The sequence below is a fragment of the Mus pahari genome, chromosome 19, assembly GCF_900095145.1.
Source record: "Mus pahari chromosome 19, PAHARI_EIJ_v1.1, whole genome shotgun sequence".
NCBI lineage: Eukaryota > Metazoa > Chordata > Mammalia > Rodentia > Muridae > Mus > Mus pahari.
In genome coordinates, this window is record NC_034608.1 from 41,721,198 (window position 1) to 41,740,388 (window position 19,191).

A 19,191-nucleotide genomic window follows, 5' to 3' on the forward strand; every position below is an offset into this window, starting at 1 on the left:
TTTTTTTTTTACATCTTGGAGGCTCATTTCTATCTTTTTCTGATTAATCCTGTATATATATCCATACATTGAGGCTGCTCATAGCTCTTTCTAAATCTCTAGAATATTTGTGACTTATTGAAACAGAAAAAAAAAATGGCTGAGTGATAAATGTTTGTGGTATGCTTCCTTAAAAACGTATATATTTCCTTTTTGGGAAATTTAATATTATGGCTAGACACGATCTTTCTTAATTTTTTAGAAAATATTTTTTTTCATATGTATTCTTCTCAGCTTCCCTTCCCTCATCTCTTCCCAGATTATCCCTGTCTCCCTCCCAATCTGAAAATGAATATATATATATATATATATATATATATATATTCTGATTAGGAAAGACATATAAAGCTGAACCATTAGAAATTGCCAACTTCTGCTCACTTTTCATTTTCAGAATAATAGTGTCATGTATTTTAGCACAATGTATGCTCTCAGCCTGTAGCTAAAGTTGAATGGAGAACATAGGATTTTTATTATTGGTAAATGAACATAGCACAAATGTGAGCTTGTTTTATCCCCCAGGGTCTGTCTAGACTTGTTTGTCCAGTACCTAGTCCCTGCCTGCTTTTTAATCCCCAAGGAGGTGAGGTCAGGGTCCACCTTGGTTGTGTTCAGCACTAGAGTGACCTTGACCCCACGTGTGGCCACTCAGCAATCAAGGGACCTGCCCAAGGAAGTCCCATTAGCAGAACTTTCCAATCTGCAGAGGAGACCTTGTCATCGCAGGTTCAGTCAAGAAGCCCTGGGGTATACCACACCCGCACAGAGTGATGAAATATACTGTTCTCAGTGTAAGGAATATCCAAATCTCCAGGCATTTGGTTTGGGTTCTGGAGGTCAGCAGTAGTCAGTCCAGACTATTGTCTGCCTTTAAGTGCTTTCTTTGGTAAGGCTTACTCTGCCCCTTTTGGTCTCGTGCCTGTCTTCATTTCCTGCTACCTCAGCCTGGGGATGCAGCCAATGCTTAGTTAGCTTCATGGACTGCTGTCCTGGGACTTCCTAGAGAGCTTTCCTATGGATTCCTATTCCCTATTGATTCCTATTCCCTTGTGGTTTTGGACCTTGCTCAAACCTGTGCTTTGCCTCACTAGGTCTGGGTGCCTGTCCTTATCCAGCAACCTGTGATGGTCCTCTTTGTATCCTCGAAGCAAGAAGCTTACTCCTCTCAAGAAAGAGGAACTTGGGGAGTCAGAGACGAACTGTCCTAGCTACAGTGGACTACTTTGTAAAGCTGTTGGCAGATGGGTAAAGAAAGACACTAGTAGTAAGCCATGAGCCGAAGGAGGAATAAGGAATCATGATTGTGCCTTTACTCTGCCAGGAAGAATTCGATCTTAGTGCTTGGGGTCTTGATAAAACAAAATGAGGATTTCTGACACGTTGACAGAAGAGTCGTCAATCAAGTGTAGGGCTGTGCTGGGCTGTGCTGGGCTGTCAACCCTGCTTCTAACTCCTCCTGTATGCCTTATGTGTTTACTATCTGCCCTATGCACTTGCGCTACACACGCCAGCTACGTTACAACTAGAATTGCCTCTTGTTGGCCATCTCTCCCACACCTCCCATTTTTTTCAAGTACAAATCAACCACCCAGAGTGTAGACCACAGTAGTCTTTCAGTCTAGCTTCCCTAACCACCCCAGAGTCATGTTCCAGATGGCTAGGGACTGTCCCTGTGCCCTAGGGCTCACTGAAACTTTCGCAGCTTACAAGTGCTAACCCTGTTCATCCCTCCTCACCATTTCTCTCCTGGGAAAATCTGAAGAAATGTTCTTGTCAGGAAACTTCCCTCTCCTGCTGTGTGACTAACCCAGGTCACTCCTTGTGCCTGCTGCCTCCCATTCATCATGGTTAGACTTGCCCTACTTCTTGGGAGTTAGGAGTAAGGAACCATCTTTTCAGTGGTGATTATTTCCTGATACTGGACTTCTTATACTGAAACTTTCTGTGGCCATACATACCATGGATCCAGGCCTGCCTACATGATTCTTGTGTATCGAATCCAACAAAACTCCAGAGGGCAAGAGATTTGGTGAAGAACATTCATAAAAGTCACTTACTTGGAGCTGAGAATCTGGGGATATGGCCATTGTGAAAGTAGATTTTGTTGGAAATATTCAATATTCCACATATCTCTCTCATAAGGTGTGATGAGTTGAGATTTGGTCCTTACAGGACCTGTATATTTTTTCATGCTGTTTTTATTAGAAGTTACACAACTCTGGAAAAGGTGTTTTACTTCTTGTCTGAAATAGGAGATATTTTCCCTGATTTTTATGTAAGTATATTGACAAATAATAACTTGTTTATTTTAAATGTTACCTCCGCCAGCTTTGGTTGTCAGTATCTATGAAACCGTAGTCATGGATAAGGAAGCAAGATTGCTTGTCTATAACAAATCTTACCTGTTCCCTGTCCAGTTTCCTTTCTCTCACTCTCTCCACTGCCTGGCCCATAGCTGACATACTCCATTACTAGACATTACATGCTGTAGAGTCTGATTGGGGCATAATCACAAAGTGTGGGGTCCAGCTGTGTTGACATATCTGTGTTGGTCAGATTTCTGTCACTGCAGTGAAATGCCTGAGAAAACCAGCTTATAAGGAGGGGAAGGTTTATCTCGGCTCATGGTTTTGTAGGTCCCATTCCATAACTGGATGGCATCATTAGCTTTGGGCCTATAAAAGTTAGCATGGCATGATGAGAACATGTGGTAAAACCTCATGGCTAGGATGTAAAAATGAAAGAAGAGGTTGGGGTCTACTATCTTTACAAGGAAATGCATCTTAAACACTTATCTGTGTTTAGTATCTTAAACACTGATCTGTGCTCCACAGTCTTCCAATGACATGAAATTCAACACCATCTTTCAGTGACACTAGCCTAGACACAATCTTCCAATGACATTAACCTAGACACCAAGCCTTTAACACATGCTCCACATTATATTAATGCTGTTGTGTGTGTCAAAAATTCATTCCTTTTAATTTCTCCTGCCCCCATGTCATATTTTTCTAGGTTTTATAGTTAGTATTATGATTGTTTACTTCTGAATTATCTTTTGCATCTTTGTCAATAAATCAATTGATAATATATGTGTATCCATTTCTGGCCACTGTGTTTCAATGATCTGTTTTTCTATACTGATATAATTCTTGAGTCTCTTGATTACTATAGCATCATAGTGACTCTTGAAGGGGTATATAAATCCTTCTTTATATCCTTCTTCACTTTCAGTTGTTTGGAGTTTTCGAAGTACTCTTCATACTCATATTCATTTTAAAATCAGCTTTTTAATTTTTGTAAATAAGAGATAAGAGATATTGATCAGAATTGCACTGTATCTATAAGTAATTTATAGGCGAATAGACATTCGGATAACACTGAGCCATGTACAGCATACATTTCTAAATACTTGGCTCTTCTTTGATTCCTCCTGTACATATTTTGTCAGGTAACCCCTTTAGTTTTCCTGTTGTTGATGCTATCACAGGTGACCTTGCTTTAAGTAAATTCCTGTTCGTTGCCAAACAGTTGATTTTGTAGCTTCATCCTTCTATCCCAAAACATTGCATACTCACCAAGGTCTAGACGTTTTTTTAAAGGTATTCTTTGGTAGTTTCTTCTCACATAGCTTGCTTATGAGATTCTTAACTAATGATAACGTGCAAAACATGCTTATGCGGAGCTTCTACAATGGAGAGTCACCCCCCCTCCCATTACCAACCAAAGGCTGGCAGTGGAGCAGGAAGGTTTACAATGGAAAAAAAGAAATTCAGGTGTGTCCAGTCAGGATCCCGTGGGCACGGGGAAGTCTTGTTGGCTTCACTGGAAGTGAAGAAATCTATGATTAGTTTTAGAATTTTTTCTCCCAACTGATATTCAGTTGGAAATGGAGATAAAATTAGGTAAGCTATCAATAATTAATCATATTTTTGTTTTTGTTCTTTTGAAGCTGATTGCTACACATTTTTGGCTTCTTTTCCTACAGACAGTAGTTTGCCTATGGGACTACTGACTGTGGGTGTCTTAGTCAGGGTTTCTATTCCTGTACAAACATCATGACCAAGAAGCAAGTTTACATTTCCATACTGCTGTTGATCACCAAAGGATGCAGGACCAGAACTCAAGCAGGTCAGAAAGCAGGAGCTGATGCAGAGGCCATGGAGGGATATTCTTTACTGGCTTGCCTCCACTGGCTTGCTCAGTCCACTTTCTTATAGAACCCAAGACTGCCAGCCCAGAGATGGCACCACCCACAAGGGGCCCTCCCCACTTGATCACTAATTGAGAAAATGCCTTACAGCTGGATCTCATGGAGGCATTTCCCCAACTGAAGCTCCTTTCTCTGTGATAACTCCAGCTGTGTCAAGTTGACACAAAGCTATCCAGTACAGTGGGTCATTGGTTAGTTTCCTGGGCCACTTAGCTACAGCTGTGAATTCTGTTTCCCTGAGAAGGTCAGCCTTTGTTCATCATGTGTTCGTTCTATCCATTAGCAGCCTGAAGTTGGTCCTATTCTTGCTCTCCACGGCAGCATCACACACAAAGAGTTACTGCATCTTGGGAACCTTGAACCTTTAACCCTGAGTATCATCCCAACCCAGGGCTCTTGGTAGTCACGTTTACTCAGGTTGAGGATGGTTTTCCTTCTTCTATGTCTCCTACTTAGTGTGGTTGTGCTTATTTTAATAGATTTGTGTATTCATGATGCTCACACGTGTTTCTGAGGATTTCCCTGTCTCTTCCTCTCATCTTGCTGTGGGAGTATCGGGGTTGCAGACACACCCTACTGTATCTATCTTTACACACTTGAGCTCTGAGGACCTTGACTTAGATCCTCATGCCTTTGTAGCACATGTGTTCTCACTGAGCCATCTCCCAAGCCCCACACTTCTACTTTATTTAATCTAAGTTCTTTTTTTTTTTTCCTCAACTAGGAATTTATGCTGGATTTCCTTTAGAATTCACTACAATTTTTATGAGGCCTTCCTACCTTTTATGCTCTGCATGTATGTGGGATTCTTATGATCGATTTTTAAATGCTAATCCTACCCTGTGTGTTTTGAGATAAATCCCAGTTGGCCCTGATACATTATCTTCCTTATACATTGTTAGAGCTGATTTGCTAAAATTGTTGCAAAATGTTCTCAAATCTGTACTCACGAAGACAGTGAGCTCTTTATTTTCTTTTATTGTGATGTCTGTTTGGTTATCAAAAACATGCTTATATCACAATGAGTTTAAATGTATTCCCCTCTCATTTTGTTTTTTTTTTGTTTGTTTGTTTTTTTTTTTTTTTGGAGAATTTGTGTGGAATGGTTCTCTTCCTTTCTGAATATTTTGTGAAATTTTTGGATGAATCTCTACAATGATGATATTTCCTTTGTAGAAAAGCTTTTAAAGTATAGATTCAAGCTCTTTTTTAACACACTCTCCTTTGGCTTTCCTGTTATTCTTGAGTGAGCTTTGGTCGTTTGTTTTTCAGCAATGGGTTTATCTTATCCTAAGTCTTGTAACCGACTGCTAGGAAGTCCCCCACACCACTTGAGTAAGCGTCCATGCTGAGATGGCATTGGCGTTCTCTCCTGAGACTGGGGTAGGTGTGAGAGGTGGTGAAGGATGCCGCCTTCCCCTCTCAGTAGCCCAACTAGAGGCTTATGAGTTTTGCTGATCTCCTGCTTTCGTTGATCTTGACTGGTTTTTCTCTTTTCTACTTGGTTGAGACCTGCTCTGATACTTTGCCATGCCCCTTCCCCTTGCCCCTCCCCTCTGCACCCTGAACCCATCATCTCCCCCACCCCTCTTCCATGTGTTTAAGGCAGATTCTGAGGCCATCATTTTAAGTCCTTTGTTCTTTCTTATCATCATCTAGTACTAGAGATTTGAACGCTATCTTAGTAAGGGTTTCTATTGCTATGAAGAGACACCAGGACCATGGCAACTCTTATAAAGGAAAACATTTCATTGGGGCTGGCTTACTCTTTCAAAGATTCAGTCTATTATCGTCATAGTGGGAAGCATGGTGGCTCCCAAGCAGATGTTGTGCTGGAGAAGGAGCTGAGAGTTCTACATCTGGATCTGCAGGTAGTGGAAGAAAGACTAAGAGCATGCCTTGAGGATAACAGACCTCCAAGTCTGCCCCCACGGTGACACACTTCCTCCAACATGGCCACACCTACTCCAATAAGGCCACACCTCCTAACAGTGCCACTATGAAGTAAGCATTCAAATACATTTGTCTATGGGGGCCACTCCAATTAGACCACCACAAATGCATTTTCAAAAATCTCTGTGTTAGGATCATGGAGAGCTAAAGTTGATTTGAGATTTTTCAAAATATGGGTATCTTGACTGGGATGTTAAGGTGATTAAGAAGAAAATCCAGAAGAAGGAAGACCAAAGTGTGGATACGTCGATCCTTCTTAGAAGAGGGGAACAAAATGCCCATGGAAGGAGTTACAGAGACAAAGTGTGGAGCAGAGACTGAGGGAGAGACCATCCAGAGACTGCCCTACCTGGGGAACCATCCCATAAACAACCACCAAACCCAGACACTAATGCAGATGCCCACAAGATTTTTGCTGCCAGGAGCCTGATATAGCTGTCTCCTGAGAGGCTCTGCCAGTGCCTGGCAAATACAGAAGGGGATGCCCACAGTCATTCATTGGACAGAGCACAGGGTCCCCAATGAAGGTGCTAGAGAAAGGACCCAAGGAGCTGAAGGGATTTGTAGCCCCATAGGAGGAAAAACAATATGAACCAACCAGAACCCCCAAGCTCCCTGGGGCTAAACCAATCAAAGAAATCACATGGTGGGACTTGTGTCTCTAGCTGCATGTATAGCAGAGGATGGCCTAGTTGGTCATCAATAGGAGGAGAGGCCCTTGGTCTTGTGAAGATTCTATGCCCCAGTATAGAGAAATGCCTGGGCCAGGAAGCAGGAGTGGGTGGGTTGGGGAATAAGGGTAGGAAGGAGGGGATAGGGGATTTTTGGAGAGGAAACTAGGAAAGGGGATAGCATTTGAAATGTAAATGAAGAAAACATCTAATTTAAAAAAAAAAAGAAAAAAAGGTGTTAGAATGGTTATGTTTCACCTTAAGGAATCAAATTAGCATCTTGAAATTAATTTATGTACACCCAATGATATTTCATTAAACTTTTCTTATGAAGTTGTTTTTGCGACGCTACATATATTTATACTTAGAAATAGACTATCCATTCTGCAGATGGTTTTAGAAAAATATTCTATCTGCGTTTAGCACTGAGTCTAGAATGGCCTTCGATATCATGCAACTCCAGTCCCCTGCTTGGACAGTCTGCTTGTGTCTGTCTAAGGCCCAGAGTCTTTGAAGGTCAGAGTATTAGTCATCCTGAAACCAAAAGACGCTACAACTAGCAGCGGTGCGAATTCTGGCCAGTAAGGGGGCCAGGAAGTCTGATTGAGAGTGGTAAATAAATGGATGTTTGTGAAAGGGAGTGCAGAGCTTTCACAGGAGAATTTGTGTGTGTTGCAGGGTGGGGAGCGGCTCCCTGACTCACTGATGGCTCAGCTTAAATAGTTTGCATTTCAGATGACTTATCCCCGTGTTATGAATCTACATCTGTGTATAATGTTCATTAATGGCTTAGAGAACAAACTATAGCTGAGGGTTTATTTTCTGTTACTCTTCAATCTAACAAAGAATATTAAAATGTAAGAATATTGGTAGGTTTAGATGTTAGTTATTTTCCTCCCTTCTTGGCGTGTAACTTCACCCTTCCCTAGAAACAGTTAGAACTGGACGAAATGTAACTTGGAATCCACATAAACCCCTTGATGAAGTCCAGAAGAAAGAACTGGAGAACAGATGGAGGTATTTAAGGAATTAAGTTTTGCTGGATCCTGAATTCTGCACAGAAGAAAGGCACAAGCGACAGTGGCCTCCCTTGGCTCCTGTGTTTAGTACGAAACATCTGCAGTGATCAGGAGAGGAGCTGAAGACAGCTTAAACCCTCGGTCTGTGCTCAAAAACAAATAGTCATAATTTTGCATCCCAGCTCATCACTCCTCTAAAGTCCAGTGCGTTTACACGAAAGAGCAAATCAGGAACAGAAATGGGCAGCCCTACCAGGCATGAAGTCAAGAGCAGATGTGGTGCTGTGGTGTCACGTGGTCCCTGGTCACATTTGGATGAAGATGTTATTTCGCTTGGAGGAAAAAAACACTGTCTACCACGAATACATGCTTACAGTGTTTGAGCACCTCTCTGGAGTCTTGGATGCCTTCATATATGCCCCTTTATCTGTGGCTGTCTTTAAAGAAGAACTCTGAGTGGAAATTAGAGTGTCAAGAATGATGAGGGCAAAGGAGAAATCATAGAATACAGACCATGTGCTCGAGGAAGACAGGCAAGCAGCCCAAAGGTAGACAGGCAGTTCTGTCCTTTTGGTCTAACGTCATTCTGCAGACAGCGGGGATTTCTTCGTACGTCAGCTCAAAGCAAGCATCCTTTACGGATAGTCTGCTCTTTAGAATATAGATGATTCATCAGAACACTGTCTTTTGCTAAAGAGGTCGTGGTGCAGGATTCCATGATAAAAGCTGGGGAATCACTAAACTATAAAACTATTTGACAAACTAATTAAAGGCAAGTAATAAAAGCAAAGACAGTATGACCCGTGGTGTGTTAGAATGGGATGGACTGTTGAAGGTCTGACTGTGGGGCTAGCCTTGGGTAGACTTAAAGTTGGGTCTAGCCTCCCTCTGCTTATGCTGGTGGGTCTTTTGACATTTTTGATGATGTCCCTGAAGCAAAGTTTTTACAAGATGGATCAAGCTGTCTATTTTTCTTCTTGTCATATGTGCCTTTATCGCCATGTCTCAAATGTGATTGCCTAGTTCCAGGTCACACATATTTACTCTGAATTTTTTTTTTCAAAGAGCTTCATAGTTTTAATATGTGGGAGGCTGTGTGGATATTTAGTTACCTCAATACTACTTTTGCTGAATTATCTCGGTGCCCTCCAGAATCATTCAGCCACAAATGAAACGGTTCATTTGTGGATTCTCAATTCTCTTTCCTTGACCCCATAACTAGCTGTCCTTACACCACCCTGATGTGGCCACTAGAACTTAACTTGAGCTAGGAAATGTCATTAGGTTTGTTCTTTCCAGCATGGTGTGGGCTAATCGAAATTCCTATCATTTCAGCATCTGCTTACATTTAAATGTTATTTTAACACCACTATAAGTTAATTCCTTTTTATAATTAACCTTTTGGATTGTTCACTATTAGTATTTAGCAAAGCACTTGGGCGTTAGATGTTAATCACGCATCTTGCAACTTGGTTGAATTAGTTCCGAATTAGTCATTCTGATACATTTTTTCCCAATAGATGTATCAGGGTCTTGTCATCTGCAAACAAATTACAATTTTTAAGAATTTCATTTTAATTAACTTACAAAGTTCCAGGCTTCCTTCTGGATTTTTCATTGGTTGACCCTCTCCTCCCCTATGTCCTCATCCTTCCTCCTTGATTACCTTCCCACCCCAGTGTCCCTCCTTCCATTTGCATATCACACGTGTATGGCTTTTCAGTTGAATTTTAAGTTGTTATTTGTGTCATATGCACACGCGGGTGGGTACGTGCACCCATGTGTGTACATGTGGATGCCAGAGGTTGGCATCAGATATTTTGCTTCATGTACTCTTTTTCTTTTTGAGACAGGTTCTTTCTCTGAACCTGGAGCTCACCATCTTGGTTGGACTAACTGGCCAGCAATCCCCTGAGACCCGTCTATCTCTATTTCCCTGTGTGGGCAAGGACGAGTGGGACGAGGGCGAGAGGGGCAGCCGGGTCCAGAAAAGGAGCGGAGTCATGCTGTGGTTTGTCAGCATTCTCATTCCTAGGTACCATTCAGTAGCTCATAGGAAATAGAATCCCAGGTCCTCCACTGCCATTCTTTCCATGATTTGGTATGAAAGCCTTTGAAAGACTCTATGAGGCAGAAGCTGGTGTCCTGGGGACGCTTTAGACAGAGCATGGGAAAGAAATGATGGTTCCGCGTAGGCTCTGCCTCTTCAGCATAGGCTCTGCCTCCTCCGTCAAGGCTCCTCCTCCTCTATAAAGGCTCCTCCTCCGTAAAGGCTCCGCCTCCTCCGTAAAGGCTCTGCCTCCTCTGTAAAGGCAGGTGCTGAAGTGGGATCCAGGAACCAGTGTCCAATTCAGCCCTCAAAAGAACTAGTTTGTTGCTTGAGGGACGTAGAGGTTCTAGACACATCCTGGGAGTATGGCTTAAATAAAACGATGGTTTACCGAACCACCTGTCTAGAGAAAAGGAATTATTTCAGAAATTCTCCATTTTTTTTTTCTTTCTTGAATCCTGTGATAATTCAAAGCAACCTGCAAATAGACTGAAAGCTGGGACTGGTGTAGGCAAACAGATCATTTGCAAAGCAGGTGGCACATGGGCTGTCAGCTACGGAGCTGCAGCTGGAAGCATACAGCAGGTTCTCTCTGAGGGTCTGAAAAGCAGTGTTAACCAAAACAAGTGTTTCCGGAAAAAGAAAAGACGCTTCTGAATGCTTAACTCTGTTTGGGGACTCAGCAGTATGAGATTCAAAGGGGGGGGGGAAATCCTGTTTCCCCATCATTAAGTTAAACAGTACCATGAAACCTTTTTTTTTTCTTGGTATCAGATCTGGACCCTAGAACTTAGTGCTAATGGTAGGCAGGCTCCCAGCTGTGACACACTTCAGTGACGTAGTGTTTTTTGTGTATAAAACTAGCTCACCTCTGTCTATATGTAGAGGTGTGGTGGTGAGCACCGGGGCAAGAGATGGTGTACTACTTTTTTTCTTGTTCTTATACACTGGCAAGTTCTCCTCATAAAAGTTGCAGCCTCTCTTTGTGGATTATTAATGTTATCTACATGTATAAGTTGTTTTAATAATAACACAAACATAATTTTCTTTATTGTTTTAATTTAAAATGCAGCTACATTCATCTTCCCCTTCCTTTCCTCTGACTCCTCCCATGCTCCCTTCTCAAAATCATGGCTTCGTCTCTTCCAGTTTTTTTTTTGTTTGTTTGTTTGTTTGTTGGTTTATATCTTTAGTGCCTAAAGATATAAAAACATAAACCTGCTGAGTCCATTTAGTTTTATTTATATGGATACTATTTCAGGGCTGAACACTTGGCATTAGATAGCCAGCTTGGGCGCTCATCCCGAGAGACAGGTATTTCTCCTTCTCCCTGTAAAAAAAATTTAAATGTAGTTACATTTCAAGTGTAGGCAAGGTAATGTGTCTTTTAAAATATAATTTTCTGAAGGATGAATAATTTCCCCGACAAAGAGCTATTGTGCTTTATCCATATATATTGTTTAAAGTGGAGTCCGCTTAAGTTTTATCCTGTCATGTGATCCACCTGGTTACTTAAACAGTTAGCGGGCATTTATAGAAAACTTCTCTGTGAAGAATAAGAGCACATTATGGAAATGGATCAGGTCTACTAAAATAAAGAGGAACTAAAGATCTAGTTGTAAGAACAGAGTTCAGTTTGGGAGTGCTTACACAGTGCATGACAGCTTGCAAATAACAGGGTAGAAGGGGACTCTAATGTGAAAATGTTATATGGAATGAAGAGGCCATCGGACGGGAAGAGGCCATCAGACAGGTTGAGCAGCACACGTGAGCCCACTCATTCTGCAGACCTCTTTTTGGCTATTGGAATAGCTTGTAGCTCACTGCCATACAGGGCAAATACTCTTATTACGGGGTAATTTCCATAGACTGGACTTCACTCAAACGTGTCTTCTGCTTACGGCCACAGAAGGATTTATTTGGGAGGTGGTGTTTGTATGCAGTTAAGGTTTCCCTGTGATACAGCTGCGAAAGTTCTCAAGGAAACCAAGAGTCCCTGGAACTGGCTGGTGTTAGACTAAGCTTTAGAGCTTTCAGATTTCAGAGGATCTGGGGGGGTTTTGTTCCTTCAAACGGCCCTGGCATCTCTTCATTTAATCATTGATCCTCTCTAGCATTAACTGCTCTGTGAGGGGCTTAGCAGAGAGTATCATTTTTGTGCCCCCCTTACCCCCCAATAGCAAAACCCGTTCTTGTTCTCTTCTGACTGCTCAGAATGCACAGACATCATGGAAATGCATTTATCTCCAGACACTCCACAGGGGGGGGGGGATCCTTTCTCCATGTCTTGGTGGTGATTTAATTTTTTTAAATTGCAAGACTTTGATTTAAAATTGTAATGCGCTGATGTAGTTGCTTGCGCTTGCAGACTGCAGTTTGGATTTTGTACAAATATGTTTATACAATTTATACCCCTCTATCCTCAGTCTTCTCTAACCCAAATGCATATGCCCTAATGGAACACATGCTAATACATGACTCATGAAGGACAAACATTTCTTACACCAAATGTTTAAACGATGATATTTCAGGAAAAAAAAAAAAAAGATAACAAAACCAAACCAACGTGACCTAATTCTAGGAATACTGAGACCATGTTTGAAAGGATGGGTCTATTTCTGCATACAAAAGGAGTCTGAGGGAACATGTAGTTTAGATAGATGGCATATGCATCGCTCAGCTGGACTCGGGAGCAAGACAAAACAGGCTGGAGGACTCGGGAGACACACTTCCTTGCAGCTTGGAAGCCAGAAGTCTGTCATCAAGGTGCCAGTGAGACTATTTTCAGTTGTGCTAAGGGAAATGACTAGCCTGCGGACCAGAAGGGGGAGAGAGAGGGAGAGGGGAGAAGGGGGAAGTCGATGAGGGGGCGGACCTACAAGTGTGTTGCTCACAGAGACAGAGGTCATAGTGACTCTATCTTGTATGTGCATCTTGTATGTGTAGTATACCCTGTAATGGCTCTTTTCCTTCTTCATGCTTCATGGCAGAGTCCATTTTCTTCAGAGCTTAGGCTTTGAGCACAGTCTCCCATCAGGGCATCTCCTTAAGGTTCCTGCCTGCACACGCTGCTAAAGATCCCGGGTGTTGTTCTCCGACTCACAGTGCGACATGTGGGTTTGGAGACAGCAGTGGAGGGCTGGTACTTTCTGCTTCCATACAGAGTGATGAGACTCAGGCAAGACTATCCGGGTGCTAAGTCACTTTCGTAATGAATTGAGAAAACTGTGGGTTTTCTCCTCCTTAACTATGGAATGATTTTTGTCTAAAAAAATTTAGAAAAATCAAGGACATAAGAAAGTTCAAATCACTTGCAATAAGACCAGCCGTTTTCAACCTGTGGGTCATGCCTCCTTTGGGGCTTTCATATGAGATACCCCACATATCGGATATTTATGCAACAATTTATAACAGTATTAAAATACAGCTATGAAGTAGCTTTTATGGTTGGGGATCGTCACACATAAAGAACAGTATTAAAAATTTTGGAGCATTAGGAAGGTTGAGAGTTGCTGAATTAGACAATGTAAATAGCTCAATACATTTTCCCTAGACTTATATCACAGATATGAACATGTATACATGTGTACTAGTATTTTTGTTTATGAGCATGATATCCTTCATGTTCTTGTTTAAAACTGCCATTTTCTTATTATTACTATATCTATATTGTTGGCTAGTGTTCTGTTCGTTAATGACCGTGTGGTCATCTGTCATACAATATTTTATAATATTTACCTTTGTTTTTAGGGCATTTGACTCATTTTTTGATCGTCACCTTCATAAATCAGATTCTGTACGAGTCTTTAATTGATTCTTGAAGTAAGTTCATAGAAGTAAGACAGTTAACCGCATTAAGCTTTACCTTTTTGATGCTTATTGTCCAATTTCCCCAGCAAGGTTCTATGGACTTGCCTACCTCTGAGCTAAATATCAACGTTAGTTTTACTGCCAAAACGGATTATGTGTAATTGAGGAATCAGCACCACTTTGATGGAAGAAAAAGTAAACCTTTTTTTTTTTAATTTAAAAATTGTCAGGTTGCATTTGGATGAATTTCTTAAGTGCCTTTGGTTATTCATGTTTCTAAAATTTTATTTATATCTTTTGTCTACTCTAATATTGCCTTTTCTGTATGAATTAGTGATGCGATATATTCCGTCAAAGGCCTGTTGCAAATACTGCTGCGTGCTGGCTGGTTTTCTGTCCACTCATGACACAAGCTAGACTCATTTTGGAAGAGAGAAATTGAAAATGATGCCCCCCCCACCAGATTGGCCTTTGAGAAAGCATGTGGGATGTTTTCTTGGTTGATTGATGTGGGAGGGTCCAGGTCATTACTGGTAGTGCCATCCTTGGCTGGGTGCTCCTGGGTGTTATAGGTTAAGCAGGCTGAGCAAGCCATGTAGGGCAAGCAAGAAGCTGCCCTCCTTGATGATAACCTCTGTACCCGCCTCCCAGTTCTTCCCTGAAGTTCCTGCCCTGACTTCCTTGGATGATGAACGACAAGCTGTGACATGAGATAACCCTTTCCTCCACAGGCTGTTTGGGTCATTGTGTTCACTGCAGCAGTAGAACCCTTGACTGAGGCTCCTGCTTTGTGTAGTGCTTCTTGGGAGGGCGTTTCCCTCACCACGTCATTGCGTGTTTATCGCCCTTGCTTCTTTTGCTTAGCCACTTAAAAATTTCCTGACTCAAGGTTGGCCAGAACTAGCTAGTTTCAGTACATTTGAGGGCCTTTAATTTTACTTCATCTGTTTACATCTTGTATCAATGCAGCTATAATGTATGAGTTCTGGTCTTGTAAATGTAAGTTCCTGTTTCAATGCCCACCCCTTCCACCGCTGTTCTTTAGACGTGGGTCTTACTTCATTCCAGCTTGCCTTGTCCTGACTTCTGGTTCTACCTCAGAGTACTGGAATTCTTCTCCCGATGTCACACCTAAGTCCTCATTCGCTACTTGAACCTATTTTTCTTTAACACACATTTTGTTTCTCTTAACTTCTGCAAAGATCTGTGGTATGTTTTCCATTCTTGAATGCTGTGAAGGACCTTCACGTTATGTGATGGCATTTTTAATTTCCTTCCTTTATTAACTCAGACAGTATCATCTCAATCAGCTGTCTAGTTTCATTTCTCAGGTTATACCCTTGGTTTATGTTTTTTCTCTCTCTCATTAACGGACACAGCGTGTACACCATTTACGACTTATTTCTATTTGTCCTTGTACATACTTGGAAAATAATTGTTTGACCTCTCCTCTGATCATCGGCTAAAATCCATCCTTGGATTGTGGGTGGGGCTCAGGCAATTGACTGCTTGGCACAAGCAAAGCCCTGGTTTCCATCCCCAATAGCATGGGAACTTTCCTTTGCACCATAAAGTAAAGTTTACTGTGTGCCACTCACCCCTGGCATGCCAGAGACCATAAAGGTCTACTGCATGCATCTGTGTGTGTGTCAGCCAAGCTACTGGGATTTGTTCAGGGTCTTCCAGTCCAGTTGCAGTTCTAGGAGTACTTGCGAACCCTGGAAGTAGCTCAGAGCCCATGACAGAGACCTGTAAGGTGAGTCTAGGCATCTCTGGCCTTTTCTGAAACAGCAAAGCCTTCCTTCAGGGTTTCCTCTTCCTGCCTATCTGACCCAACATGCACACTTACTCAGTGTAGGAAGGTTCTGGGCCCAGCTTACGTATATGGTAAGAGCAGAAGATACAGACGTCTAGGAGGAGACTACTCTCTTAGCAGTTTCTAACTCTTGTGGTTTTCCTGCCTTTGACTTTGACAAAGTGCTAGGGCTCACATGCAGGTCCCAGAAGTCATGGGCCCTGAAATGGAATCTGTGGTGGTTTGAATATGCTTGGGCCAGGGAGTGGCACTATTAGAAGTCACTATTATCAAGGCACTAGTAGCCTTGATAGAGGAAGAGTGTCATTATGGGTGTGGGCTTTGAGACCCTTTCCTAGCTACCTGAAAGTCAGTCTTAACTGCCTTCAGAACAAGAGGTAAAACTCTCAGCTCCTCGTGCACCATGCATTCCTAGATGCTGCCATGCTCCGGCCTTGATGATAATGGACTGAACCTCTGAACCTGTAAGCCAGCCCCAATTAAATATTGTCCTTATAAGAGTGGCCTGGGTCATGGTATTTGTTCACAGTAGTAAAACCCCTAAGACAGGGTCCTACCAGGATAGCGTTCCTTTCATTCTTTGGAGGGAATCCCTATCTCCCACTGGACAACAATTCTCTAAATCCCAGTGAGTTAGACTCTTGATGTTTGTTGTCTCAAAATATCTCAGAGATGGCGGCCTGTGAGAATCACAGTTCTATAATTATCAGTCCGTTCTAGGCTCCGTTTCCTTGCTGTTCTTGGCTCTCTTAGGCTGGTTTCTGGAGGAGGTTTAGTTAGATGGCTATGTCGGAACAAGATGGTAAAAGACTTATCTCGGAAATCAAGAATGGACCATGATGATTATTTAAGATCGCACCTCTCCTGCCAGCCTCAAAACTGAGATCCGAGGATGAAATGAGACGATGAATGTGGGAATTCTTTGAAGGCTGCTGGAGGAATTATGCAAATACAAACGTGCTTTGTGACCGCCACATCTTGTAAGAGGAGAAGCCGGTACCCTCATTGGTAGTGAGCGTGAGTTAGGCTTTTAAAAAGAGGAATGTGCAATTGTGAAAAATGATTATTCGGGTGAAGCACAGATCAATTCCAGTTCCCATGATCTCCTTGCTTCTGCCTAGCAATCTGAAATGGGGCTTTGTTCCCCCAGCGCGTTTCTGCTTTATATAGCTTCTCTGTGTGTCAAGAGATTGTTTCAGCTAAAGAAACTAATCTTCAGATGGGTCTGACTCAACAGAATGCCCAGGGCAGGGCAAAGGCTTTATTTAAAGTTGAAGAGTTGGTGATTTCCCTAGACCATTGGGGAAGCTCGAATGTCTGCGCTTTCAGTGAAAGTCAAGCCTTTTGGATGAAGCCTCTCGGGAGACAGTTATGCTAGGCTCCTGTCTGCAAGCATAGCAGAGTATCATCCATAGTGTCAGGGACTGGCTGTCTTACATGGGATGTGTTTTGAAGTTGGGCCAGTCATTGGCTGGCCATTCCCTCAATCTCTGCTCCATCTTTATCCCTGCACATCTTGTAGGTAGAACAAGTTTGGGTTGAAGGTTTTACCGGTGACTTGAGACCCACTCCAAACACCAGGCTGTGTTCCCAGCATCTTGTAGAAGAGTGGGGGATAGAATTGAGCAAGCTGGATGGGTCAAGGGTACCATACGACCTATGGAGTCAACTAATCTGGGGCCATGGGGCCTCACAGAAACTGAACCACAAAGCAAAGAGCATTCAGAGGGTTGAACCTAGGTCCCCTACATGTTTGGAGCAGATGTGCAGCTTGGTCTTCCTGTGGGTCCCCTAACAATTGGAGGGGAGGCTGTCTCTGACTCAGTTACCTGCCGCTGACACCCCTTCCCGTAAATGGATTATCTAGTTGGGTTTCAGTGGGAGAGGATGTGTTTAGGTCTATGGTGACTAGATGTCACAGGGTAGGGTGGCACTCAAAGGGGCTTTCCCTTCTTCTCAGAGAAGGGGAGGGGTAATGGGGGGGAGATTGCAAGTATAGGACTGGGAGGAGAGGGGGGATGGGTCCTGAGATAGGGATGTAGAGTGAATAAATAAATAAGTAAATAGTTAAATAACAGAAAGTAAAGGAGTTTGCTTAAGATACAAATATAAAGGCAGGAGAGACCCCGTTATTTCCTGTTCATTTTTGCCTGTTCCTTTCTTTCTCCTGAAACTTCACCAACTAAACCCTGAAGTATTGGTTCCTCCTGGAAGCTAACTTCACTTGGTAGCGACTCTGTCACTTTTATACCTTTGAAAGGCAGTACACATTGTCGGTAATGAGACATCTTGACAGTGTGTAAGAATCCGTTGTCGTCGTTGTGTCTGTTTGTAACAGAGGGCCCAGTTCTGCTGATGTGGACACACTGATCCCTGTCCTCAGTATCTTGTCCATACATGGAATCTGAAAATTTACCACACAGTGGAGATCCCAATTGCATCGTTCTTACCAAAAGAAAGTTTAAAGCGTGCGTGGGTTGAGAAGGCTCATCTAATATCAAGTATCCCAATGAAAAAAATAAATTTGAATTTTCAGTGTTGGTGAGGGCCAATTATACCAGTGCACAGTGGGAGCACTTCAGAGCAGTGGTGACTTTCACCAGATATGACCATTCACATAAAAAGTGAACTTAAAGCAGAGCACTATGATGTGAGCCACTGCCATGCTCATGTGGTATTACAGGCAGGTTTGTTAAAGAGATAATAATAATAATAATAACCCATACTCCATTTTATCTAACAGATATTTTTCCTATTCATCACTTTCTGGTAGCACTGTGGCCATTGCAAAGTTTAGCTTTGTGCTTGGTAGTTTTTATTCTATATTTCTTACTTGGCAAATGAGCTTCTGCTTTCTCCCTTCTGCATAAGGCCATTCCACTGCTGCTTTAACAAGACTTCTATTGTTGACCAAGCCTCTGTGTTCCTTTTTTTTTTTTTTTTTTTTGAAAGTAGGTAATGCTAAAGTGAACATCTTTGCTGCAATTTAATTTTAACTTTCTGTGGGAAGTTCACTTGCTAGAATAAGTGGAGTCACATTACGGTGCCAAACTTCAAGGGCTCTCTGGAAGGTGGTGGGGTAGAGGAGTCAGTCGGAGGTATCCAGCTAGGTGCTTCAGAGTCTTCGGATGGGGATGTGGTGAGAGCCAGGCTTTGTGGAGATGCCACAGCATGCTAAAGGCTTGAGAACAAAGTGTGAGCATCCTTTCCCATGGTCAATCTTTCTGAGAGGGCTGGCTGCCACTTTTCCTCAGGGTCAGCTGTGGCTAGAGGTGTGGGATCTGACTCTGGTTGTTGGAGACAATGGTGGGACGGGTCCAAGAAAAGGGTGGGTACTTATGAAGGAGAAACTAAGGTATCTTCACTTCTACCCTGGAGGCCATCATGGTTTCCAAGGTGTTGCAAGGCTTTGGTCATAGCACCAGGAATAGCTGTGTAAATAGGACCTCAGAACCTGAAGGGGACTATCCAGTGTACAGTCATAGAAATTGCCAAGAAGCCTCCACTCCCAACCTCTTTCCTCACTAATGGATTCAGAGAAAGGATTGTCATTTATTTTCCCTTCCCTTCCCTTCCCTTCCCTTCCCTTCCCTTCCCTTCCCTTCCCTTCCCTTCCCTTC

The 19,191-nt window shown here is 42.5% G+C and overlaps 1 protein-coding gene across 3 annotated transcripts in view; it reads left to right on the top strand.

Annotated features, from left to right (window-relative positions):
• Zmat4 (zinc finger matrin-type 4) overlaps positions 1-19,191 on the top strand; it is a 381,839-nt gene that overhangs the window by 104,940 nt on the left and 257,708 nt on the right. The window contains exon 1 of one of the 3 annotated variants that reach the window (XM_029532287.1): positions 12,646-12,711. The exons of 1 other annotated variant lie outside the window; for it this stretch is intronic. The gene's annotated coding sequence lies outside the window, so the exon portion shown is untranslated. Of the gene's footprint in view, positions 1-12,645; positions 12,712-16,469; positions 16,552-19,191 lie in introns of those variants that run through there. One more of the 3 variants, XM_029532288.1, reaches the window with a different exon arrangement.